The sequence below is a fragment of the Tenrec ecaudatus genome, chromosome 1 (genome assembly GCF_050624435.1).
Source record: "Tenrec ecaudatus isolate mTenEca1 chromosome 1, mTenEca1.hap1, whole genome shotgun sequence".
NCBI lineage: Eukaryota > Metazoa > Chordata > Mammalia > Afrosoricida > Tenrecidae > Tenrec > Tenrec ecaudatus.
In genome coordinates, this window is record NC_134530.1 from 152441199 (window position 1) to 152467952 (window position 26754).

Genomic DNA, 26754 nt, shown 5'->3' on the forward strand with positions numbered 1-26754 from the left:
TCTAACACGAACCTATGATAGCTCCAGATAGCATTCTCTGTAGCATGTCTGGGAATGGTTACATTAGGGTTAAAAACCAAACTCACCACTATCTCGTTGATGCTGACTCATAATGACCCGATAGGACAGGGTAGAACTGCCCCTGTGGGTTTACAGCTCGATATGGGAGGACAAAGCCTCCCAGTTCTCCCAAGGAGCTGCTCATCATTTTAAATGGCTGACCTTGCTAGCAGCCCAATGTGTTAACCCAAAGCAGGGAAAGGCATGAACAAGTCAGAAACCTCCCTGCCTCCCCACTGAGACTGTAAGAGCTCACCTTAGCCTGGGAGCAGGTCCTGCTCCCCTCCCTGGAGAAGCTGCCTCTTGTGGCCTCAGGGCTGCCGCAAGGCAGGGCAACGCTCCTGGAGTGGCTGAGACACCCTCACACCCTGCACCCACTGCCTGGAGCAGAAGTTCCGGCCCAGGTGACCAGACAGGAAAGAAACCTGACTTCCGATGGGCATTCTCTAAGATTGTCCTTCAAGTGGGGTTTTGACTGTGGGACTGAGTTTAAGCATTGAATTTCCATTTTGTACACACACACCAAGAGGCCCAGGGCCATGGGGGCATTTGAAATGAATACCAGCCCAAGTCTCCTACCTGCCAAGTATTCGATTAAGCTGCTAAGGTCTGTTTCCACCATCCTGTCTTTCAAATATTTATGTGGCAGATTATAGGCAAGCTTCAAAGGCAAGGAAATGCAAATCTGTTCTATAAATCATAGAATAACACAGCTGCTGTCTTCTTCAGAGTGACAGCTTACGAACGCCAGCCTTTCTGTCTGCAAAGCAGGGGGTGGGGGGATGGATCAGCGCTCGTCGCAGCCAGGCAGGGCTTGGCTTGTGTGTGTGAGTGCATGTGTGTGTATGTGTGTGTGAGAGTGCACATGCGTGTGAGTGCACGTGTGTGAATGTGCGTGCATGTGTGTGCAGGGGTGAGTGCACATGTATGCATGTGTGTGAGTGCATGTGTGTGGGTGTGAGTTCACATGTGTGTGGGTGCACGTGTGTGGGTGTGAGTTCACATGTGTGTGAGTGCACGTGTGTGTATGTGAGGTAGGCAAGAGAGTGGGAAGTTTCAACAGTATTTGCATTTTTATCAAACAACAGTTTAAAACCCTTTTCATGTGGGTGTTTTAAAAGATATCGCTCAGCAGTTCTGGAGTTAATTCATCCATGTCGAGTGCTGCGGGCTTGTGGAGGGCTGGACCCTCAGGCCTGTGAGGTTTCCTGGGACCTGGAGCTGGATGTGACCTTTGGTGTAGAGGAGCTGTGCTGGTAACATGAGGCTAAGGGAGAAGTCAAGATGGAATCACTTCAAGAATTCCAAAATAAATTTAATTTCTCCTAAATGAGTCAAAAGGAAATTGTGCATTGCAAACAGTTATGCAAAGTAAGTTCTGCCCCCAGGGCCCTGCCAATCTGCCATGGAGCCCCGGTGAGCCTAAGATGAGATGCTGTGGGCTCTTCTCGGCTGTTGCCTTGAACATGTAGATTCGGCACACTGTTGTTCCGTGACACCTCTCACGCACACTGAGACCAACATGGGCTCCTGGCGCTTGCCCAGCCCCTGATTCTGACCTGGTGTCAACCTGCGGGCCCACCTCAGGAAGCGTCCCCTCAACCGGCCACAGAGGCACCCAGAAAGGTGGGTCTTTTGTAAGGATTTCCTAGGTATTAGTGAGGATGCTATTACAAGTGACTTACCCTCAGTTGGGCAATAAGGGACCCTTTCTGGGTCACAGAAAACAGTGTGGAGAAACCAAACCATGGGAGCGGAAGGGATGGTGTTGGGCTTGGGAGCAGTGTCTTCCCTCGTCCGCCTCCAGTTTTTCTAACGTGGCTGCCAACAACCAGGAGAAATTGTACCTAAGAAAAACTTTTGCCCCTAGAGAGACTGCCTGCTGGTCCCAGTCTCCACTTGCACAATGCCAGGGAAGAACCGTAGCTGGTGTAGCCTGGGCCAGCAGACGAGCGTGAGCTAGGGAAGCCTTGGAGAGAAAGTTCAATAACTGTTTCTCATAGCCACGAGATGGCTGGAAAAATAAAACAAATAAGTAATGAAAAGTAGCCGGGGAGATGGTGTGATAAGCACAATGCATGTTGAAAGCCATGACCTTGAGGGTCAATGTGCCATAGGTTCAATGCTGCTAAGCATGCCTGGCTCTCCTTTATCTCTGAGAGCTCTCATGGTCTATCCATTGTCTCTGTTTTTCTGCTTGCAAGCCTGTGGCATGGGGGCTTCATGCAAAGCGGAACAAAGGGCTCTCTGTGGTGTCCTCAGGAATGGAATTCTGGTCTCTCTCTCTCTCTCTCTCTCTCTCTCTCTCTCTCTCTCTCTCTCTCTCTCTCTCTCTCTCTCTCTCTCTCTCTCTCGGAGAGTGGGAATCTGACCAGTGCCCCTCAACTTTTGCCTCTATAGAATATCAAGGGGCTTGGCTCTTTCCTCCCAAATGAGTATCAGGCACGAAGGGGGATTCTGGTGGCACAATGGAACCTGCTGAACGGCTAACCACAAGGTTAGCGGTTTAAACCCATCATGGTCCTGTGGATGAAAGAAAAGGCTATCTGTCCCATCAAGATGTACAGAATCCCGCCCCTTGTGCAGAAGCCTTCCTTGTCTTCCCTCCCAGACACCGCTGCGGTCACCGCGTGAGGCTTGTCCCCTGCTGGCTGCTCTGGGGGCAATGCGTCTCCCAGCGCCAAGGACAGCAAGAAGACACTGGACAGCGGCGAGGACGACCGACTCAACAAGGTCATCAAGGAGCTTGGGACCGGAGACCACTGCAGACTGCCCAGGGGATTGGCAAGCGCGTCTGTGTGCCTGCGGGCGACGCCGTGGCAGTCCTGGGCTCCGCCCCACCTGCAGAGCAGAAAGAGCAGGAGGAGGGAGTCTGAGAGGAGGAGGACGACCACCTGGGCTTTGGCTTGTTTGACTAACAACCCCGCCCTGCAAATAAAGCTTTCTTTCACGTATATGGTGGGGGGTGGGGAAGATGGACAATATTGGAAATCCTAGGGAGCAGTTCGACTCTGTTCTGTAGGGTAATTATGAGTTGGCAGTGGGGTTGGCCTTGCTTTGGTTTAATAGGCCCCTTGTCCCATCTTCCAGAACCATCTGCATTGGATTCCCACGAATCACTCTGAACACATTGTTACTCAAAGTGTAGTCCCTGAACTCGAGGTGTCAGAAATCATCCGGAAGCCTGTTGGAAATGCACAATCTTGGGCCCTGTTCCAGCATTGCTGAAGCCGAATCTACATTTTTACAAAAGAATGAGGCAATTTCTGAATTCATTAATTTGAAAAGCACTGCTGTAAGAAATTGCAAATTGAGCTCATTACATTTCTACTCCCAATTCCTAAACAGTTCTTCACATTTCCCCCACCGTCTCCAAGGCAGTGACCTCTAGTAACTCAGACTCAGAAGTCTCAAAAAGAAAAAAAAAACCAGTATTTTTTGCCTTTATTGTCTATTTTAATTGTATCCCTGGTATGTACCTATTTATCCCATTGTTTCATTGGTCTGCTTCTTCTAAGCAGCCCTCTGTTATACCAGGATCATCTAATAGATGCATGCGACAGCCAGCTTCTTCATTTAGACAGCGGATCTAATAGTATCACACTGCCTTTACATATTTACGTGTTATACAAATTTAATTCTAATAGAAGCAGTTATCAACCATGCCATGGTGAGCAGTTGTGAAGAATATTGCCAGTAATATATTATTTAGAAAGTACCATCATTCAACAATTTAAAATAAATTAGCAAGCATGAAATATTATTTCTAAATACTTTCATTTATCTGCATTCTGATACATTGTACTGAATACGTAGCAGTGTGTCTTACCTACAAATACCATAGGGCTGTCAAACTTTTTCAGTAACAGGCCGGGTAGTAAACATGTTAGGCTTTGTGACCATATGGCTGCTCTCTGTTGTGTCTGCACAGTTCTGTTAGCATATCAGGAGAAGCCGTAGACATTTTAATTAACAATTGGCTGTCTTGAATTCAGGTCCTTTAACTCCATCTTCCAACGTTTTACTTCTTTTTCAACATTGCTGACACTAACAGATTCTTTCATTTTCGTATATTTTGCATATATTTTAGCTTCAACAAGACAACTATTATCAAAAAGAAGGGGGGGCTGGGAATGGGATTGGGATGAGATCCTCTTGAATCTATGCATCAATTTGGACATAATAGACATCTTAAAAATAATCGCGTCTTCCAATTCATGAACATGGTATATCACTCCATTTCTTTGGACTTTATTTATTTCAACTGCATTCCATGCTTTCCAGTGTCCAGATCCTGTACATATTTGGTTAAGTTCATTTGTAGATATTTTATGCCTTTTGATGCTATATTAAATGACATTATATAGAATTTTACATTTGGCTTATTTCCTGCTAGGATACGGAAATACCACTGACTTCGTATATTGGCTTTGTGTGCTACACCTATGCGGTTGCTGTAAATTGAATCGACTTAATAGCAGTGAATTTTTTTTTTAAATTGAGTGCCGCATCTTTCTAAACTCTCTTATTAATGCAGTATCATTTTGCTGATTTGTTAAGATGTTTTAGGCATACGATTATGTTTCACGGAATAAAAACAATTTAGCTCGTGTTTGCTCAATCTGTCTGACATTCCCTCACCTCCGTGCTATTTCACTGACCGGAACCCCCAGTTCAATGTTGCCGAGCAGGGAAGGAAGCAAACATTCTTGCCCTGATCTCAATCTTGGTTAGAACACATCGAGTCTTCAGGTTTAAAAATAATGTTAGTTCGGATGCCCTTTGAAGTAGTTTTCTATTATTTCTCATTTTCTGAGTTTTAATCATGGCTCAAGATTGAATTGTGTCAAATGCTTTTGCTGACCATATATTTTCCCTTTATTCTGTTAATGTGGTAAATTAAATGGATTGATTTTCAAATGTTAAATAAAGGTTGTATTCCTGGCATACATCCTATTTAGTAATGCTGTATTATCATTTTACTATATTGCTGGATTCTATTTGTTAATAATTTGCTTAATATTTTTGCAACTTTAGGGATATTCATCCATAACTATCGTTTCTTTTAATATCTTTTGTTTGGTTTTGATATCAGAGTAATGATTACCTCATAAAATGAGTTGAGAAACGCTTCCTTTGCTTCTACTTTCTGAAAAAGTCATTTTAAATTTCTTTCTTTAATGTTTGATCAGATTTATTTATTAAAGCCATTGAGTCTGCTTTCTTTGGCAGAAGGTTTTAAATTATGGAGGATATTTCTTTAATAAATACATAAGCAGTCAGATGTCCTATTTCGAATTGTGTGTGTCTTCGTTACATGTATTTTGAAGGAGCTGTCCATTGCAGCAAGGCTGTCAAATGTCTGGACATAAAGTGATTCATCACTCACTCCCTGCCACAAAGTTCATTCTGACTCCCAGTGACCCTACAGGACATGGTAGAACTGCTCCTGTGGGTTTTTGAGATTGCAATTCTTTATGGGAGTAGAAAGCCTCATCTTTCTCCCCAGAAGCAGCTGGTGGTTTTTGAACTGTCGACCTGGCAAATTAGCAATTCAGTTTCTAACTGCTATGCCACCAGCATTCCTCTAAGTGATTCGTGTTTTCCTTTATTTTTCTTTTAAGTGTTATGCCATCTCTTTTGTCTCTGATACCTGTTTTTGTGTCTATTTATTTGATTGATATTTGAAAGGATGAACTTTTAGGTTTATGAGTTTTCTTTACTGTTTTGTGTTTTATTTTCATTGATTTCTACTCTTTTGTCAATTCCTCCCTTCAGCTTACTTGAGGTTTAATCCCCTCTCTTTTTTTTCTTAGTTTCTTAATGTACATGCTTGTTGTTGTTGTTGTTAGGTGCCATCCAGCTAGTTATGACTCAGGGCAGTCCTACGTACAACAGGATTAAACACCGCACCATCTTCACAATGTGGGTTATGTCTGAGCGCACCATCTTCACAATGTGGGTTATGTCTGAGCCCAGTGGTACGGCCACTGCATCCCATCTCCTTGATCATCTTCCCCTTCCCCCCAGCTGTCTACTTTGTCATGGATCATGTCCGTTGTCTAGGACAGACTTCTCATAACATGTCTAAAGGACATGAGATAGAGTCTCCTTACCCTCAATTCTAGGAACATTCCGGCTGTCCTTTTACCAAGATGAATCTGTTTGTTCTTCTGGAAGTCCATGACACGGCCAAGGTTCTTCACCAACACCGTCATTGAAATGCACCGATTCTTCCCTGGTCTTCCTTATTCAGTGTTCAACTTTCTGACGCATATGAGGTGACTGAAAATGGGCTTAGGTCACATACCCCTGGGTCCTAAAAGTGACACCCTGGTTCTTCAACATTGAGAAGAGGCCTCTGCAGCAGATTTACCCATTGCAAGAAGTTGTCTGATTTCTTGAGGGCAAGGGTGATGAAATCCTTGAGAAAGGCATTCGTTTCTTCATTCATCACAATGTCGTCTGTTGGTCCACTGGTGAGGAGTTTTGTTTCCTTCACATGGAGCTGGGATCCACACTGACGGCTGAAGTCTTTGCTTTTCATCAGCAAGTGCTTCAAGTCTTTCTTGCTTTCAGTGAGCAAACTTGTGTCATCGGCACATCGTACTTTGTTAATAAGACTTCCTCCAATCCTGAGCTTACATTCTTCTTCATATAGTCTAACTTCTCAGAGTATTCATTCGCTATACAGACCGATTCATTTCCATGAAAGAACACAACCCTGACCCTCAATTTCCTGCTTACAAACCATGCAGTGTTCCCTTGTTCTGTATGAACGACTTGCTTCTTGGTCCATGTACAGCCTCCGCACGCGCACAATGGGGTGTTCTGGAATTCTCATTCCCCTTCATGCTACCCACAGTTGGTTATGAGCCCCACAGTTGAATGCCTCTGCATAGTCAATAAAACACCAAATAAACATTTTCTCTTGTTCTCTGTTTTCAGTCAAGATCCATCCAGAGTCAGTTGACCATGCAGCTGTCCAGGCATACACTAATGAGTTCTTCCAGCTTTCCATCAGCTTGTTGAAACAGTTCAATTGACATTCTGTCAATTCCTGGATCCTTGTTTTTGACAATGCCTTCAATGTAGCTTGTAATCTTTTCTTTCTGAATCATATGCTACTTCTTGAGATGGTTGAGTAGTTACCAATTCTTTTTGATATAGTGATTCTTTCGGTGCATCCACGTCATTCTGCATTGAATCTTTCAATACTGCAGCTTGATTTGTTTTGTTCCTTCAGCCCGTCTTCCTTTTTGGCTTTCTCTATCAAGGTCTTTGCACATTTCATTATACTTTACTTTTTCTTCTTAAGTTTCCCTTTAAGTGCTCTGTTCCACTCTCACATCTCATTTCTCATTTCTTCCGTTTGCTCCAGTTACTCTACGTTCTCTTGCTTTATAACACCAAGTTAGTCGTCTTTTCTGATATCTACCTTAGGTTTTTTTTTTTCCTTTCCCGTCTTTTAAATCATCTTTTGCTGTTTTCACGTACGATGTTCTGGATGACATTGCACAAGTCAACAGGTGCGCAATGCATAAGTGCTCAATGGCGAAATCTGCTCTTCAGTTGCTCTTTAAATTCAAGTGGGAGTTATTTAAGGTTGTGGTTTGGCTTTTGTGAACTTGTTTTGGTTTTATTCAACTTCCACCTGAACTTGCATAAGGACAATTGGTGAGCTGTGTTGCAGTTAGCTCCTGGCTTGTTTATGGCTGATGATATCAAGCTTCTCCATCATCTTTTCCTACAGGTATAGACAATTTGATACAGATACACAAGGGGGTACTGATACACAAGGGGGTACTCCCCCCAAGTGGATTTTTTTCAAAGCTCTGTATTTATTTATTTTTATTTTTTACAAAATAACCTCATCACCTTCAAAGTTCTCTTTATTGCACTTAATACTTTGTCAAATCTGATATTCCATTCTTGGAAACATTTTTAAAACTCCTCTGATTGGATGGCTGATAGCACCTCCCTCTTTTTTTCTCTTTACGTCTTCTATGTCCCCAAATATCTGTCCTTTCATGTCCCTCTTCATTTTCAGAAACAAAAAGAAACCACACACAGCCAGTCGGGTGAGTAATGTGCATGGGGAAGAATGGCATGATGGTTTTTGCCAAAAACTGGAGCACTGACATGACTGCATGAGTAGGTGCATTGTTGTGTGGCAAAACCAATCCCCCATCTGTTACAAATCAGGCCTTTTTTTGTCCCACCCTGTCCCACACTTTTCAGAACCTCTAAGTAGAAAGCTTGATTAACAGTCTGACCTGGTGGAATGAACTCCAAATGCACTATGAATCAACATTTTCATCCGTTCAGGGAGTTGACGGACACCCAGAATGAAGTTTGCCATCAATCGATATTTCACCTTTTTTGAAATAAGAAAACTACTCATACACTTGAGTTTTCCCCATAGTTCTGTCCTTGTAGGTTGTGTTCACATCACAACAGTTTCTGTGATATTTTTCCTGAGCAGGAAACAAAATTTCACAGCTGCACACCGTTCTCTTAAATCGGCCATCACCAAAAAAAGGGGTTTGATTGAAACTGCTTTCAAGAAAAACATTCACTGTGACCAGTGAGCCTTCCCAGGCAATGCCACTGGGTGCACGACCTCAGTGAGTTGCTCTGTGCTCGACTGGCAGGAAAAATGTGGACTTTGAAAGCTCTGCCCAGTGGAGATTTTTCCATTTTGGGGGGGGGTACCCCTTTGCAGACCTTTATATTCCATGTGGTGAAGACCACGTATTTACTTGTTGAAAGGGGTATTTGCAATGAAGTCATTGGTCTTGCACCTGTCTACTTTGACTCTCCAGCTTTGTTTCTATCACCAAGGCCATATTTTCTAACTATTGTCCTTTCTTCTTTGCTTTCAACTTTTGCATTCCAATTGCCAATAATTATCAATGCATCTTGAAAGCGTGTTTGATCAATGGCAGACTGCAGGAGTTGGTAGAATTTGTAAATTTCTTCATCACTAGCTTTAGTGGTTGATGGGTACATTCAAATAATAGTTGTATTTACTGCACTCTTTTAGGCGTATTGATCTTATCCTAGCTCTCCTAGCCCAGATCCATTGTTGTTCAAGATAGAGCCCGAGATGCGCTTTTGATGATGAATGTGAAAGCATTTCCCTGGAATTTGCATTCTTGAACCATGTGATTGTCTGACTCAAAACGGCCAATCCTAGCCCATTTAATTTGACTAATGCTTGAGATATTGATCTTAATGCATTTCATTTCTCTTCACTTTTGATGACTTTCAATTTTCCTAGGTTCATATTTTGTACATTTCTCTATCTATTCCACCTCCAGTTTTTTGGGAGTGTTTGAAGTGGTTTCTTTCCTCTTTGAGTCATGCCCCATTAGCAGACGAAGGTCCACAAAGCCTTACTTCCTCCACGTCATTCCTCCAGTCAACTCTGCTTCAAGGAGTTGCTCCTCGCCAGTTGACTTTTGAGGGTCTTCCCACCTGAGGGGCTCACCTTCCGGGCCTGTAGCGGACAATGCTCTACTGCTCTTAGTAAGACTTTGAATTACGAATCCCTCAGGAGTGGACAACCCAGTCCTTCTGTGTAGTTTCTTTGTTGTCTGGACACTCTGCTGAACCTGTTCTTCAAGGATAACCCTGCTGGTATTTGAATCCCAGTGGCATAGGTTCCAAGATCATAACAACAGGATGCAAGTCACCATAGTATGACACATGAATGTTGCATTAAAATAAAAAAAACCTATGTATATATACACACTCCCACATATAGTTTTATTATCTTGTAATTCAACATATCTTATAAAATGCTCCAATATTTTAAAATTTGACTGTGGACAATTTAATAATGTGTTGCTTACTTTCAAATGATTTGGGGAGTTTACAGAATTTAAAAAATACATTTCTAATTTTATTACATTGTGGTCATGGAAGATCCTGTATGGTTTACATTTTTAAATATTCTGAAATGTCCTTTCTAACACAGAATGGATATTTCCATATCCTCACAGATAAATGTTGGATGTGCACTTGAAATACAGTACCATTTTTCAGTGGCTTAGCAGGGTACAGTCATCCTTTGCTTAGATTTCTTTTCTCTGCATCCTGATCAGGAAAACACACTGAAGTAAAAGACCAGGGCCCCACCGCGGGTTTTTTTGTTGTTGCAAATCCACCTAAGCCAAGTTGACTGTTGTCAGTTAGCTAATAGTAAGGATTTGCGCAGAGGCAAAGTGACATGTAACAAATGAAGGTAAAGTATCAGAAATATCATTTGCATACCATCTATTCTAATGTATGGGAGCCTTGTGGCACTGTTTGGTAAGTATTAGACGATTAACCACAAGGTCAGTGGTTCAAACCCACCAGCCGCTCCTTGAGAACACACTGAGGCTGTCTGCTCTTATAAATATTTAAAAGCCCCAGACATCCTTTATAAGGCCACCAGGCGAGACCAGTCCCTGCTTGGTGAAGTTGAGGGGTAGCAAAAAGAGGAAGGCCTTTGCCAAGATGAACTGACGTGGCAGCTTCATCGATAGCCACAAGCATAAGAACGACTCGGAGGATGGTTCGGGCCCGGGCAGTGGTTTGTTCTGTTGTACATAGGGCGGAGATGAGTTGGAACTGACCCAAGGACCTGAACAACAACAACAACAACAGAGCCAGAACTGGCTCAAGAGCTGTGGGTTTGATTGGAATTTCTCTCCCAAAGTCCTGGGAAGAAGTCTCGCAATCTGTTCATGTGGTAGCTATTTTTTAAATCATTTATTGGGGGCTCATATGACTCTTATCACAATCCACATATGCATTCATCGTGTCAAGCCCATTCGTCCATTTGTTGCCATCATCATTTTCAAAACGTTTGCTTTCCGCTTGAGCCCTTGGTATCAGCTCCTCATTTCCCCCCTCCCTTCCCACCCTCCCTTCCCTCATGAACCCTTGATGATTTATAAATTATGATTATTTTGTCATGTCTTACACTATCTGATGTCTCCCTTCACCCACTTTTCTGTTGTGGGTATTATATGTAGATCATAGTAATCAGTTTGCCCTTTCTACCCCACCTTCCTTCCACCCTCCCAGTATCACCACTCTCACCACTTGTCCTGAAGGGTTCATATCTCATGGATTCCCTGTGTTTCCAGTTCCTAGCTGTACCAGTGTACATCCTCCGGTCTAGCCGGATTTGTAAGATAGATTGCGATCATGATAGTAGGGAGGGGGACAGGAAGCATTTAAGAACTAGAGGAAAGTTGTATGTTTCATTATTGCTACCCTGTACCCTGACTAGTTTGTCTTCTTCTCGGACCCTTCTGTAAGGGGATGTCCAGTTGCCTACAGATAGGCTTTGGGTCTCCACTCCACACTCCCCCTCATTCACAATGATATATTTTTGTTCTTTGATGCCGATACCTGATCCCTTCGGCAGCTCATGATCACACAGGCCGGTGTGCTTCTTCTATGTGGGCTTTGTTGCTTCTGAGCTAAATGACCGCTTGTTTACCTTCAAGCCTTTAAGACCCCAGACGCTATATCTTTTGATAGCTGCACACTATCAGCTTTCTTCGCCACATTTGCTTATGCTCACGTTTGTCTTTAACAATTGCGTCGGAACGATGAGCATCATAGAATGCAAGTTTACTAGAACAAAGTGTTCTTGTATTGAGGGAGTACTTGAGTGGAGGCCCAATGTCCATCTGCTACCTTAATACTAAACCTATAAATATATGCACATAGATCTATTTCCCCATCATAATTTACAAATAAATTTACATCTGTACATGCTGGCCTCTGAAGTAAATTCTTCTGGGGGAGGGCCGGCTGTCCATGTAACTGGGATTGGGGCTGGCTCTCAGACTATGGTAGTTATTTTTATAAATGTTGTAAAGGTCAGATATTGGAACCACAATCAGAAAGGTGCTCTGTCTTTTCACTCTATGAGAACAGCCTCTCCATCAAATGCTCCTCAAATCAGGCTTTGCTAGAGTAGCTGGAGATGTTTTTGCTCTCTGGCTAAGGGGAAGTTCACTCAGTGATACATTTAGTTTGAGTCAAGTGGGACAACAGATATGGTTAATTTACTCCTAGCTGACCTGGTGTAGGAATACGCCCACCACTCACTCAGGAAACATACCCACTGCCGTGAGCGGGAGATAGAGGACTAGGAAGTCTACTGGGTTATGAACCCGTCTATGGCACTGGAAGGAGTCCTGGACTGAGCACTGGGCTGCTAACCACAAGGTCAGCAGTTTGAACCTCCCCGTAGCTCTGCGGGAGAACGATGAGGCTTTTTACTCCATAAAGATTTATAGCCTCAGAAACCCTAAGGGGAGTTCTGCTCTATCCAATAGCAGGCCCTTGATGGCCCCTGATCGTGGTTGTTCTCATTATGTGGGGGAGAGGAAGAAGCAAATATATAAAGCCAAAAGCCAGTCGGTGGAAAATCTGCCAATCAATACAGAAAATTGTAAGCAGAAGATTCAGTTCTTATCAACACCTAGGAAAGAAAGTTCTAGCCTGTTACAAATATGCTGTGTATGCAGTATATACAATTATAAACATTCTATCCCTCTATTCCTTTTAAAAAGAGATTGTGTAAAATAGGATTTACCACAATTCCTGTCTGTTGAGCACAAACCCATGGAGCTGCATAGCAAACATATGTTAGGCTGCCTATTTGATGAATTTAAAAATTAATAATACAAAAATTTTTGATCAATTGAGTTAGAGGAAGGGCAGAAGTCTCATTTTTTTCTCTCCATAGAAAATATATCAATAGTTGTCACATGAAAAGCTTCTCAAAGAATAAGAAACTGATGACATGCTCTGTAAACCTTAATCTAATTCACAATTTTAAAAAATGTAAAGAACGTGTAGCCAAAAATGGTAAGAAAAACATTGCAGAATAAGATCAATAATTAAGTAACAGAAACATATGGTACTCTACAAATTCTTGACATCTTTTAACTTGGAGATTTATTATTCTTTTATAATTCCATATAACTAGTCATCTTTGGACTTACTTTTATACTTGTCATTTTTCATTCTTCTTTCTCAGAGGAGGTCCTTAAAATCATATAAGTTTTGGACTCCAGAGAATTTGGACCCAGTCTTAGGTAGGGAAGGATATTGGATCTTCCTCTTCATAAGCTTGCTACCAGGTTACAACAAAGTATCAGATTAAATCCTGCCTAAAGTCCACCTCATATAACAAGCATGTGTTTATCAAGCAGGGAGGAAAACAATATTGCACACTGTTCTGTAAGCTTCTTGGTGGTCTGACTGGACCTCTGCACAGGAGGTTTATTTGAAACAAATACAATCATATGCATATCTAGGGACAGATTTCTGCTAACCATCTAATGGAAACAAGCTAATAAGAGCTCTTTGAGTCAGTGTCTACAGGAGCGTGCGTAGGAATCGGGTACAGATAGGGGATTCTGGCATTCAGTCCCTACCAGAGTAAAGAACATCTCAACAGGACCTCCATCAATCCTGACATCTTAATCACCACTCATTTGACCATTGAAAAGCTCTCCTAAAATCCACTGTGGTGCACGGTGCCCTGTGGTGCAGTCTCTGATGATGACTGCAGATGATCCTAGTGAGGAGTCATGTAGAATATGATGATTTCTTTTTCCTTTTAGTAAATATTAGCTTGTCGCCCCTGGGATGCGCATTTGCAGTTGGAACGAGTGACTGCCCTTGGAATCTAGCACATATATTCAGATTAGGCTGTCCACGCGCACACATTTAAAGAAAGTGTAACTGCTCCCTTCTGTGTAATCATTGCTTCATCATCGTCGTCGTTGTTGGATGCCGGTCAGTTGGTCCCAACTCACAGCAACACCATGACCAACACAAGGAAGCACTGCTGGGTCCTGTGCCACCCTCACCATCGCTATGTTTGGGTCCCTCGTTGGGGCCACGGTGTCAATTCATTTCTTCAACTGTCTACTTCTTTTCTATTGGCCCTTTCCTTTACCAAGCATCATGTCCTTTCCCAGGGGCTGATCTCTCCTGATGACGTACGTCTAAAGTACATGAAATGAAGTCTTGCCACTCTTGAGTCTAAGGAGCATCCTTAGCTGTACTGCTTCCAAGACGGACCTGTTCTTTTGGCAGTCCATGGTACGTTCAATCCTCTTCTCCAGCACAGTACCTCAAATGCACCAATTCTCTGGTCTTCCTTATTCAGCGTTTAGCTTTCATAGGCATATGAGGTGACTGAAAAGAAATAGATAGCTTGGGTCAGGTGCACCTTAGTCCTCAAAGTGACATCCTTGCTTTTCAATGCTTTAAAGAGATCTTGGGCTGCAGATTTAGCCAAGGCAATGCATTCTTTGATCTCTTGACTGCTGCTTCCATGAGCACTGGATGTGGATCCAAGCAAGATGAAATCCTTGACAACATCAATCTTCTCTCCATTGATCATGTCACCCACTGGTCCAGTTGTGAGGATTTTGGTTTTCTTTGCACTGAGTTCTGATCCACACTGAAGGCTGCAATCTTTGACCTTCATCAGCAAGGACTTCAAGTCCTGCCCACTTTGGGCAAGCAAGGTGTGCCATCTGCATACCAGAGGTTGTTCATAGCCTTCCTCCAATCCCGGTGCTACATTCTCCTTCACCTACAGGGTGTGAGAAAGCATGTCCGCTTCGATCTGTTGTAGATACTGGGAGCTCGGACAACTATGTTCTCTGAGAAACAATGGGGGTTCTACTGCCTTTGAAGCTTGGAAAACGATTTTGCTAGTCCTGGTCATTCTCTCCATGACCAGTGTCCACTCATAGTTGCGATGAAAGGCCAGGGTGTGCTTGAGTTATTTTGGGTCACTGAGGATGGCACTGGAGACTCGGTGGACGTCTGTGGGAGGAGAACTGACTGAACTTGGGAAACGTGGAACAGGGGTGCTAGGGCTCAGAATCGACTTGATGGCAGTTGGTTTGGTTTCTGTTTGGGTCCCAGATGAGCTGTCTCCCAGTGAGGAAGATACAGCTTTCTTCAATCTTGCCTGGGGCCTCAGAAGGACCCAAGCACACAGGGAACTCACCCGTTTTTTTCAAGGTTTTCTTTTTTTGAACTGAGAAGCAAGCCTTTCTAGTCTGATCACAAAGCAGGGAACAAAGACGCCTGGTTGGCGCCCCTGGTTCTAGCCTTGAAAGGGAAGAGGGACACACAGCCGCCCTATAATGAGCAGAGAAGATGGCTGAGTCGAGAGTGTCCTGGACATCAGACCTCACGGATGCCCAGCCCTGCTCCTGCCCCATTTGTTTTGGTTTCACGTGTCTACAGATGATCCCCAGTTGCCTGAACTTGTTGGTTGCTGAATTTGGGTCTTTTTTTTTACAACACCAACAATGACAAAAAAAATATCCTAAACAATGTGCCAGTGAAGGCAGCAAAATTATAGGGCTTGACAAAATAGAAGAAGCGAAAATAACAGCAACAAAGGAGAAAATGCCCCATAATTCATGGGGACAGCATAACTAGAGAGAATAAAATGCGCAGTCTTGGGAATCTGCACTGCGGGGGTAGGGAGGACGGCAGCGAAGACAGTGACCTTGAGACTTTGACTCAGGCAAAGAAGTGGCTGTGCTGGGTTCTCTGAGGCTTGGTGGGTGGGGTCAGGCCGGGCCAGTGGGCAAGGAGAACTTGGAGTGTTCAAGGCCCAGACCCGCAGGGCAGGGAGTGCAGGAGGACCTGGTGAGACAAGGCCGTGAGAGTGGAGAGAGTAACGGAGCAGGTAAGCAGAGAGAGGGAGGTTCTGAAGGCTGTGCAGGGAGATAAAGACCATGGCGACACAATCCCCACTCAGTGTCATACACTTGGCTGGGGCAGAGGGCCAGTCCAGCTCTCTGGGAGCAGGGGTACAGGGAGCAGGGGTACAGAGCCAGGAAGCAGCAACCTGCTGATGGGGGTGGCACCGGCATCTGGGCATTGGCATGTCTGACAGCAGGAAGGAGCTGCAAACTGCATCGACTCCAGACTCGTAGAAGCTCAGGGTCCATCTCAGGCAGAAACGAGTGAAGCTGAGAGAGACCATCCAGAGGGCGGGTCCTCAGAGCAGACACACACAGGTTCGGGGCGAAGGCAGAAGTGGGTCAGCGAGGGTGTGCATAGATGAAGCAGTCGGTTGAGAATATGCAGACAGAAAAGCTCACGCGAGATGTCGCCAGACGGTTGTCTGCCGCTGAGCTGTCGCATTGACTCCTGCTGGTCCACAGGCGGGTGGCTCTGCCCTCGGGGTCCCCAGGCACCGAGCAGGCCTTCTTGTGGCACTCCTGACAGTGCCAGCTGGTGATTGCCGGAGCGCCTGTGCTGCAAGACACAGAGGGTCTGATCCATCTCCGGGCACCGACAGTTTCGTCTTTCATAATTTAATGGGGGAATTGAGAAAAAGCATTTCCTGGGCCCGAACTGGGCCTCCTGCTCCAGAGAAGCAGAGTGACAGGGCCCTTGGGAGGAGAGGGCCAGGCAAAGTCGCTGCTCCCCAGGGCTGGCCAGTGAGGGCCAGGAATCTTCTTGAAGAGCAGGTTTCCACAGCATTTGGAGAAGGCCGAGGTGGGAGTCCATGAGTGACCAGAGACTCTGAATGAGAAGACAGCTCGAGAGGAAAGAGGCTGCTTGGGGCTAATCGTGTTTTGCTAACCGACGAGAGCCAGAAAGTACAGCCCCTCAAACCATATTGCACTTCCAGTGTCTCACCAAGAAGACTGATCTTCACAGCGGAAAGGGTAGGAGCAATGCTGGGTACAGGGGAGTCACTGGGTGGTGGCACAGACATTTGATCTGCTGGGTTGCTTAGCAGGAAGGTTGGCAGTTCAAACACACATGGTGGCATTTTGGAAACCAGCTTTGACAACCCTCTGGGGGTACAGTTCTGCTCTGCTGCACTGGGGTCGCCAGGAGTCGGAATGGGCTTGACAGCAACTGGATTTTTGTACAAAGTACCACACATCCACAAACTCCTCTCCTCTCTCTCTCTCTCTCTCTCTCTCTCTCTCTCTCTCTCTCTCTCTATCTCTCACACACACACACACACACACACACACACACACACGCATGCACGCACACACACCTCTTGGGCAGGCACAAGGAGAAGATAGATGCCTTCTTGGGAAGCAAACGTGCTGCGCTGACAAAATAGGAAAGCGCTCCATGAAAGCGTTCGGTGTGCACGGTCAGTTTAGCCTACATTTCTGCTGGGTACGGTTGTTAGGTGAGTGGATGTTGACTCAGTGACAAGCAGATCTTCTCCACAGATTTTCCCAATGTCTTGATCCCAGGAAGCTGCTGAGTAGGTTAGAGTCACCCACATTTTTGGCTAGCAGTCTAGCACTTAACTCTTATACCACTAGGCTCTGGTCAGTAGATGAAGAAGAAAGCGATCCCTTTGTTGAGAAAGGACAGCCCCACATCACAGGCTCTTGGGCAGGTGACTTGGGGCTTCCTGTTTGGCCCAGTACCCTATTCTGCACACAAATTTCCCTGTCTCTCTACAAGGCTCCCGTCCTGCCTCAGCGTGGCTTACATCAGCACATACATTCCAAGCAGTCCTGGTCTGTCAGGAAACCCAGCCCCAACCCACTCATGTCCTGGGGAGAGGCAGAAGTCCTCAGCCCACCCCCCTGAACTCATGCCTTATCCAGTGTCTGTTCCTCTCTGGAAATCGACAAAGGGAGACTACGTATCTCGGGAGATGTAGCCTCACTCTTAGTGGTCCTGACCTTCAATGACCAACAAACAGTGTCCCCAGAGCATATTCAGTCTTCCAGTAGGGCAGGCGAAAGCAGACAGCGTCCAGCCTGAGTAACACTGCTCTGAGCTTCCTTGGCTCCCTTTGAGTTTCTGTTCCAACGAGAGGCAGATACTATGCCTGCCTGTCCTTCCCGCAGCCCCATGGGCTTTCGGCTTCTACAAACAACTGCTCAGGCAGAAATACTCCCAGCTCTGCAAGCATAAGCAAACACTGCAGCTCCCGAAACTCAGACCGAGTTAAGAAATATTGCTCCCCTACTCTGAGAGCAAGGCCATTGTGGAAGCTTAGCTCTGGCTTGACCATCTACAAAATCTACACTCAGAAAATGGACGAAACATTTATCGTTCAGATCAAGACGGTTAAGGCATGATGATGAATAATAACAACCTATTTGCTCTAAATCGAGTACCTGGTTCCCGTGTAGGGGACAAAATGACCTCCCACAGTGGGTCTGCTGAAGTGTTGCGGTGAAGTCCAGTCTTCGTTGGAAAGGCACCTTCTTCAGACCACCTGCTGCGGTTGAGGGGAGGGAGTGGAGTCCTGCTCACAGGGTCCCTGCGTCTCAGAGAACGCCGTGGATCACTGCGTAGTCGGTGATGGCAAATGCACTCAGGTTCAAAAATAGTACCTTATCATTTATCTCCCCTTTGACCGATTCTGAAGTGGTTTCAGTGTTTAATCTTTTCTGCTTTATTTTTTATGGAGGTCTTTCTCTGTTTTATCTAGTTGCCATCATTGTCATCTTTTTATGTTATTTTATTGGGGGCTCTTACAGCTCATATCACAATCCATCCATCATGTCAAACACACTCGTACATATGTTGCCATCATCATTTTCAAAACATTTTCTACTTGAGCCCCTGGTATCAGCTCATTTGTTTTCCTCCCTACCTCCCTCATGAACACTTGATAATTTATAAATTATTTTTTTCATGTCTTAACACCAACTGCTGTCTCCCTTCACCCACTTTTCTGTTGTTTATCCCCCAGGGAGGGGGTTATAGGTAGATCATTGTGATCAATTCCCTCGTTCTCCCCCCACTTTCCCTTTCCCCTCCTGGTATCGCTATTTTCATGATTGGTCCTGAAGGGTTTATCTGTCCTGGATTCCCTGTGTTTTGAGCTCTTGTCTATACCAGTGTACATGCTCTGGTCTAGCTGGATTTGTAAGGTAGAATTGGGATCATGATAGTGGAGGGGGTAGCATTTAGGAACTAGAGGAAAGTTGTATGTTTCAATGGTGCTGTACTGCACCCTGCCTGGCACGTCTCTTCCTTGCGATCCTTCTGTGAGGGGATGTCCATTTGTCTACCGAAAGGCTTTGGGTCTCTAGTAGGCCCTCCCCCTTATTCACATCGATATGATTTTTTGTTCTGAATCTTTGATGCCTGATACCCAACCCCATCGACACCTCATGATCACGCAGGCTGGTGTGCTTCTTCCATGTGGGCTTTGTTGCTTCTCAACTAGATGGCCACTTGTTTACCTTCAAGTCTTTAAGACTCCAGACGCTATATCTTTTGATAGCCAGGCACCATCAGCTTTCTTCACTGCATTTGCTTATGCACAGGAAGGTGAGCATCATAGAATGCCAGGTTATTGGAATAAAGTGTTGAGGGAGTAGTTGAGTAGAGGTCCAATGTCTGTCTGCTACTTTAATACTTAACACTCAAATATATGTACATAGATCTACTTCCCTGTCATAATATAAAAATATATTTATATATGCACATGCTTGTATTTAGACCTCTATAATGTCCTTTTCCTCCTAGTTGTTTCCTCTATTTCATTTTTCTTTCCTCTTGTGCCACGATCATGTTCTGCCTTCATTCGGGTTTCAGTAATTCCTTTTGGCTACATTGCCCTTGATCAGGCCACCCCCCTCCCCCCGGCATCCTAGGCCCTTCTCACCATCGGTTTTAGATCACTTGTTGTTCCCTTGTCCCTGGGTTTGTTGGCACCTCCCCCTCCTCTCCCGTATCTCATCCGGAACTGTCGGTCCAGTTGTTTTCTCTTCCATATTGTTTAATCATGTCTATCTTTTGTGGATAGACATGCCAAAACAATAATAAGCACACAAGTAAAACAAAACAACAAAAAATAAAAGCCTGTAATTAGTTCCAGGCCTGTTTGTTGCTCTTAATGAGTGTTTTCTTTTTTCAGTTGAGTCTGATGCGGCGCCACACCCCAAAGTCTGTTTTTGGACCCCTCCACTGGGGCCTTCGTTGCTTTGCGCCCCTTGCTACCCTGATGCACGCCCTTCGTGCTTCCCGCCCCGGTGTGGTAGGGTTGTCATTTTTGGTTTGCTTCCGGTTTGTGTTTTGCACGATTTTCTCTAAATAAATCTAGGATAGGTATATTTATCGAGACAGTAACTGGATTGATTTGTTGATGGCCTAGGGGACTGGCAGGGAAGCATGTAGGCACCGGAGAGCTGACAGCAGTGAGTATGAGAAGAAAAGGTTCTGACATGGACTGTGGTGATGAGCACACAACTCTTCTCAATAGGATCGACTGCTTAGATTGCATGGTGTGTGAAGTAGATGCCAATAAAACTTAAAAAAAACACACACAAAAAAACCAAAGAACTCTGCTCTAGGGAGTTGAGTAGCTGATCTTCTTCAACATACATGACCAGGCTTTCTTCCAAGCCAGCTGTGGGTAGACTCTAACTTTCTAACCTTCTGAATGAAAGCTCTGGCAGCAGAGTGGGTTACGAGTTGGGTTGTTCACTGGAAGGTCAACTGTTCGAACCTACCTGCTGCTCCTCCAGAGAAAGATGAGGCTTTCTGCTTTGATGAAGAGTTACAATCTTGGAGACCCACCCCAAGAGGCCTCCTCATCTGTCCTATTGGAGGGTCACTATGAGTGGGGGTCGATGGTGTGGGTTTTGGGGTGTCACCCATCAGCACCACCACAGGCTCCAGTTTCTTCAGTCTACTTATTAATGGTTTTCAAAATAAATAGTAGAGTCCAGTTTCATCCAAGACACACCTGTTGAAAAAAACAACTAAGGAAATATAGAAGAGCTTCCTGCTGTTTGAAGTGGAGCCAAGTTGACTCTTGGGCACTCAGAGATCTTGCAAGTGTACTTTCTGAGTTCCTGTCAGGAGCCTTTGAAGGACTCAAAGGCTAAGGCAAGGCCTGAGCCCATGCTGCCCTGAATGCCAAACTAAGAAGAAGGTGAGATCTGGAAACTACAGAAGGCAAACAACCTAGATTATGAGTTCATGAATTAATTGTTTCAAAGGGAATTTACAAGCACTCACAACAGGAAGCAGGGATGACTAGGAGCCAGTATCGATTTTAAGGTTTCCCATTTGGTACCAAGGGCTCATGCTCTCGGCTGCTTACCAAAAGGTTGGCGGAGGTTTGAGTGTAGCCTGAGGTGTCTCAGAAGAAAGGCCTGACAAGCTACTTCTTTTATAAGAATCACCCCTTGAAACCCATATGGAGCAAAGGTCTGCTCTGACTCACAGCCTGCGTTGCAGTCAACTCAAGAGCCACACCTAGGGCTACTGGGATTCTGAGGCAGCGTGTGTATTTTAGGGAAAGAAGCCACATTGTTCATTCCTCCTCTGACTCTTTGAATTACAGGTTGAAATTGGTGACCTGTGGTCCCCATGTGCTCTGTTTATCCCTGACCAGCATTGATGACGAATTCAGCTGCCAAAACAGAAAGACAGGGAATGTGGCAGCTTGTATTCTCCTCCCCAGTGACCCCTCAGCCTATCCTCCCAGTGTCCATGTGGGAGGGGCACGGGACTTGCTCTGGCTAAGGGACTGAGCAGAAGGGATCTATGCCACATTGGTGCAGGAGCTTAGATGGGGCCCAAGGCGGGCCACGGATGGGGTTCTTCTTGTTGTCCTGGGGCCTGCAACGAGATGGCACACCAAGCAGAGCAGAGTCATAGCTACAGACCCAAAACACGGACAGAAATGAACCTCCTTAAGCCCTTGTGGGCTGTTACTATAGGTTAACCTGGAAAAATTGGCTGACACGAAGCACCAGCACGCATGAATCTGGACCTTCCGCTTTAAAAAAAGTCAGAAGCCACAGTGGCGCTGGCCCATGGCCCAGGGCCACCAGTGGCTGGAGATGAGCAATTGCTCCCTGTAGAAGGGGTGCCCAGCTCCCCCCGCCCACTTGACCTGTTTGCATGGGGTGATGGTTAACTGTGTGCATCCACTAGGCTAAATAACGTTTTTTGTTGTTTTGTTTTTGCCAATTGGTGCAGATGTTGCGGTGCACGTCTGTGGTAGCTGGGAGGACCACTGATGAGCTGTTGAGGGTAAGGGAAAGCCATTCAACTCAGTTATTCGATGGGCCTCATCCCATCCATGGAAGGTCTTAAGCAAAAACCGAGGTTTCCAACAGAGGAAGGAAGGAAGGAAGGCGGCCTTGGGCTGTAACAAGGCAATCCTCCCTGCGTTTCTAGCCTGCTGGCCTGCACTACAGATTCCAAACTTGCTAGCCCTAGAAATGTGCGAGCCAATGCTTAAAAGTCAATGAACGAACACAGCTTGCCTTCTCTCCCTGTCTATACAAGGGGGATTTGTAGAGGGTGTGGGACCTTTACGTTCCATTTCTTCATGAATTTTTCGACCTTCCTCACGTGTATATACAGATTGAGTTAGTTAGTTTATTGTGCCAACCTGGCTGATGAACACATGTGGGATTAATTGAAGGGCAGGGAATAAATGGGTTGGTGAACCTCACCTTTTGAGTTCTCGGGTCTCTTGCTTTGTGATGGTCGGGCCAGGGTGCAGCTGCCTTACCAGATCCCAGCTTCAGCAGGCCAGGCTGACTTCCTGCAAGACATCCCCAAGGAGAAGCCCCATGGACCTGCCCCGATGCAGCCCTGGGTGCTGGAGCAGCTGTGTGGAGACCCCTGCCAGCGCTGAGATGCTTACACATTCACTGTCTAGGCTTTCCTCCTGTAGTCGCTGTCATGCGTCTGCTTTGTGAGAGGGAGGAGGACTTTCTGGATCGGTGTTGGACATATGGGTTAATGTTGGACTTGTGGGCTTGGGCAGCACTGGGTTGGGATGTTTTCTTTTCTTTTTATTTATGTATTTATTTACATTTTATTAGGGACTCACACAACTCTTATCACAATCCACACATATACATATACATACATCAACTGTATAAAGCACATCCGTACATTCCCTGCCCTAATCATTTTCTTTTTTTAAAAAATCTTTTTATTGGGGCTCATAAGGCTCTTATCACAATCTGTACATACATCAATTGAGCAAAGCACCCTTATACATTCGTTGCACTCGTCACTCTCATAATTCACCTTCCACTTGGGTTCCTGGAATCAGCTCGGTTTCCCTTTTTTCCCCCCATCCCCCTCCCTCCCCGATCCCACCCCTGGTCCCTTGATAGTTTATAAATAATTATTATATCTTATCTTACACTCCCCGGCGTCTCCCCTCACTTGCCTCCCCCTTGCCAATCTCCCAGAGAGGAGGTTACACATAGATCTCCGAGATCGGTTCTCCCTTTCTACATGCCCTTCCCTCCTGGTGTCGCCACTCCCACCGCTGGTGTTGAAGGGTTCGTCTGTCCTAGATTCCCTGTGCCTCCAGATCCCCACTGCACCGCTGTACATCCTCTGGTACAACCAGGTCTGCAAGGCAAGGTAGGATTGGGGACATGATGATTGGGAGGGGAGGAAGCGTTCAGGAACTAGAGGAAGGTTTTGAGTTTCATTGTTGTTACACTGAACCCTGAGTGGCCCATCTCCTCCTCACTACCCCTCTGGAAGGGGTGTTCAGCTCTCTACAGGTGGGCATTGGGTCCCCATCATGCACTCCCCCTCTTTCACGGTGATGTGATTCTCACCACCACCCCACCTTTGATGTTGGAGACCTGGTCTCCTCTGTCCTTCATGGTCACCTATGTTGGTGTGCTGCTTCCGTGTGGGCTCGGTTGTTTCTGGGCTAGATGGCCGCTTGTTTGCTTTCAAGCCTTTAAGTCCCCAGACGCTATATCTCTCAGTAGCCGGGCACCATCCGCCTTCTTCACCACACTTGCTTATGCACACTTTCGTCTTCAGCCATTATGTGAGGAAGGTGATCACACAATGATTGTTTTTGTTCCTTTGTATCTGCTACATGGTCCATTCAACACCTTGTATTCGCTTAGGCCGTGTGCTTCTTCTCTGTGGGGGGATGTTTTCTTGATGTGCACTTAATCTTTACATAAAACTCTGTCTTATACGTATGAGTTTCTGTGGATTTGTTTCTCTAAAGTACCCAGACTAACACATAGCATATCAGGGGAGGGATGGTGCTGGGAGCGCAGCACTGGATGACATGGGAACACGAAGTACCCTTGCATTGGGTCAAACATATATGGTGACGGTGTATGGCTTGTGTGCCAGCACGTTTAGTCTAAGGAGCCCCTGCCCCCAGCGCTCCCTCTCAACCTTTCCCCATCACACCCATCACCCTCCTCCCATCATCCTCCTCACAAGCTTGCTCAGTACCTGACCTGATGACTGTCCTTCCCTAAGAGGACTGGGACGTAAGCTCCTACGGCCACAATCTGGTCCGGCTTACTGGCCTCCATGGAGCATGGCTCCTGGCACAGAGGAGACACTCAGTAACTGTCTGATGAACAAGCCATCCCAAGGATTGTCTTCCTGATCACACACACACAGGATTGCCATGGTTAATTTTAAGTAACGCATTATTTGGTGCCAGAGACAGTACATAGACTGGACACGTCAGGGTCACGTTGTCAGGGTGCTCCCAGCCTGGCGGAGCTGCAGGACTGGGATGCTGCGATGCAGGAGGCAGCACAGTGTGGAACTGCATGATGTCAGGGAGCCGAGGTGCTCCAGAACTCAGGGAATGAGTATCTATATTCACCCGAAGGATCGGGGGAGAGGAGGGATTCCGAAAGGAGGCACCAGCGTCTGGCCAGCTGGGATTGGCTGGAAGGAGGCCGGAAGAAGGTGCATCTCTGGTGCAAGGAGGAGATGCCATGCAGCCCTGAGCACATGGATTCAGCCTGAAGTCAGGGCAAGTAGGGAGTGTGGGGAGCAGAGCACAGAAAGGCCCTTAGCACCCAGAGCATGAACAGACTTGCTTGTTTATGTCAAGAAGCTTGGACTGCATCCTTAAAGTGCTAGGGAGCCAGCAAGAGATGTCTAAGTGGGAGAATTGTATCATGAGATATGCATTTTAGGAGGTTCTTGCTGGCAGTATGCCTCTAAACAGAATTGGCATAGGGGTGAGATTCAGGGAACACACACGCGCGCGCGCGCGCGCGCGCACACACACACACACACACACTGTTAACTGCTGTTGAGTTGGTTCCAGCTCCCAGCGATCTCATGCACAACAGAACCATCCTCACCACCGTTACCATTTGAGCCCATGGTCCATCTGTCTCATTGAGGGCCTTCCTCGTTTTCACTGACCCTCTACTTTACCAAACACCACATCCTTCTCCTGGGACTGGCGTCTCCAGAACAGGTCGAAAGTATGTGAGATGAAGCATGCTGGCTCTATTTCTCCAAATGTGGATTTGTGTTTTTTTTTCTGACAGTCCCTGGTGTATTCTCCAAGCTCTCTGATCATTTGCTTAGCATACAGATTAAATAAGTATAGCAAGAGGATAGAATTACGACACACACTTTTCCTGATTTTAAACTTAAAGAGATGGTGAATTATGTGGAGAAGAATGCAGAATCAAGATCAGAGGAAGGCTTAGCAACAAGCTTTGATATGCAGATGACACACCCTTGCTTGCTGAAAGTGAGGAGGATTGAAGCATTGCTGATGAAGATCAAGGGCTGCAATCCTCAGTATGGATTATAATTTAATGTCAAGAAGACCCAAATCCTTACAACTGTACCTCTAGATAACATCAAGATGAAAGGAGAAAAGACTGAGGCTGTCAAGGATTTCCTCTTGCTTGGGTCCACAAGCAATGCTCATGGAAGCAGCAGTCAAGTGATCAAATGACACATCACGTTGGGTGAATCTGCTGCACAGACCTCCCTACAAACGTAAGGATATCACTTTGAGGACAAAGGAGTGCCTGACCCAAGCCATGATATTTTCCATCACCTCCTGTGCGTGTGAAAGTTGGACACTGAATAAGGAAGACTGAAGAAGAATTGATGCAATTGACTTATGGTGCTGGGGAAGAATATTGACAGTACCACGGGCCCCCCAAAAGAGCAAACACATTTATCTTGGAAGAAGTACAGCCAGAATGCTCATTAAAATATCAACACTTCATCTCATGAGGTACTTTGGACAGGTTAGCAGGAGAGACCGACCTCTGGAAAAGGACATGAGTCCAGGCCAAGTTAACTAGAGAAAGAGATCCAGTGATGTGTGTGTGTGTGTGTGTGTGTGTGTGTGTAAGAGAGAGCTTTATATCAAAGAGCAATTTTATATTGAGAAAACATCCCAGCCCAGTCCAGATCAAGTCCGTAAATCTGATACTAGTCCATAAATTCCTCTTCAGACTCATGCAGCACATACAATGACGCTGAATCCAGGAAGATCACAGGCCAGTGGATGCAAAGTCTTGTGGATCCAGTGGCGGTGGATGCATCTCAGCACTGGCATGGGTCTCCACGTGACTCCTCCAGTTCTCTGAGTGTCTCAACAGCAAGAAAGTGAAGCAGAGAGAGAGAGTGTGTGGCTTGCCTCTAGAGAGAAGCAGAGGAAGTTCCCAGAATCCTCATGAGAAGGCCATATCACAAGGAGGCATCATCAGGCTGTGATCTGATTGATAGGCTAGACTCCACCCTTCACTTATTTATCAAGTTGACATGAAACTTTGTAACTACCACAGACATGGTGCTTGGTGAAGCAGAGGGACAGTGAAAAGGAGGTGGACGGACACAGTGGCTGCAACACGGGCTCAGACATAAGAACCGTTGTGAGATGGTGCAGGACTG

General features: G+C 45.6%; 1 pseudogene; it reads left to right on the top strand.

Moving 5' to 3' along the window:
- The first annotated feature begins 2166 nt into the window (after positions 1-2166).
- Positions 2167-2978, top strand: LOC142437221 (large ribosomal subunit protein P2 pseudogene; annotated as a pseudogene).
- Positions 2979-26754: the final 23776 nt, after the last annotated feature.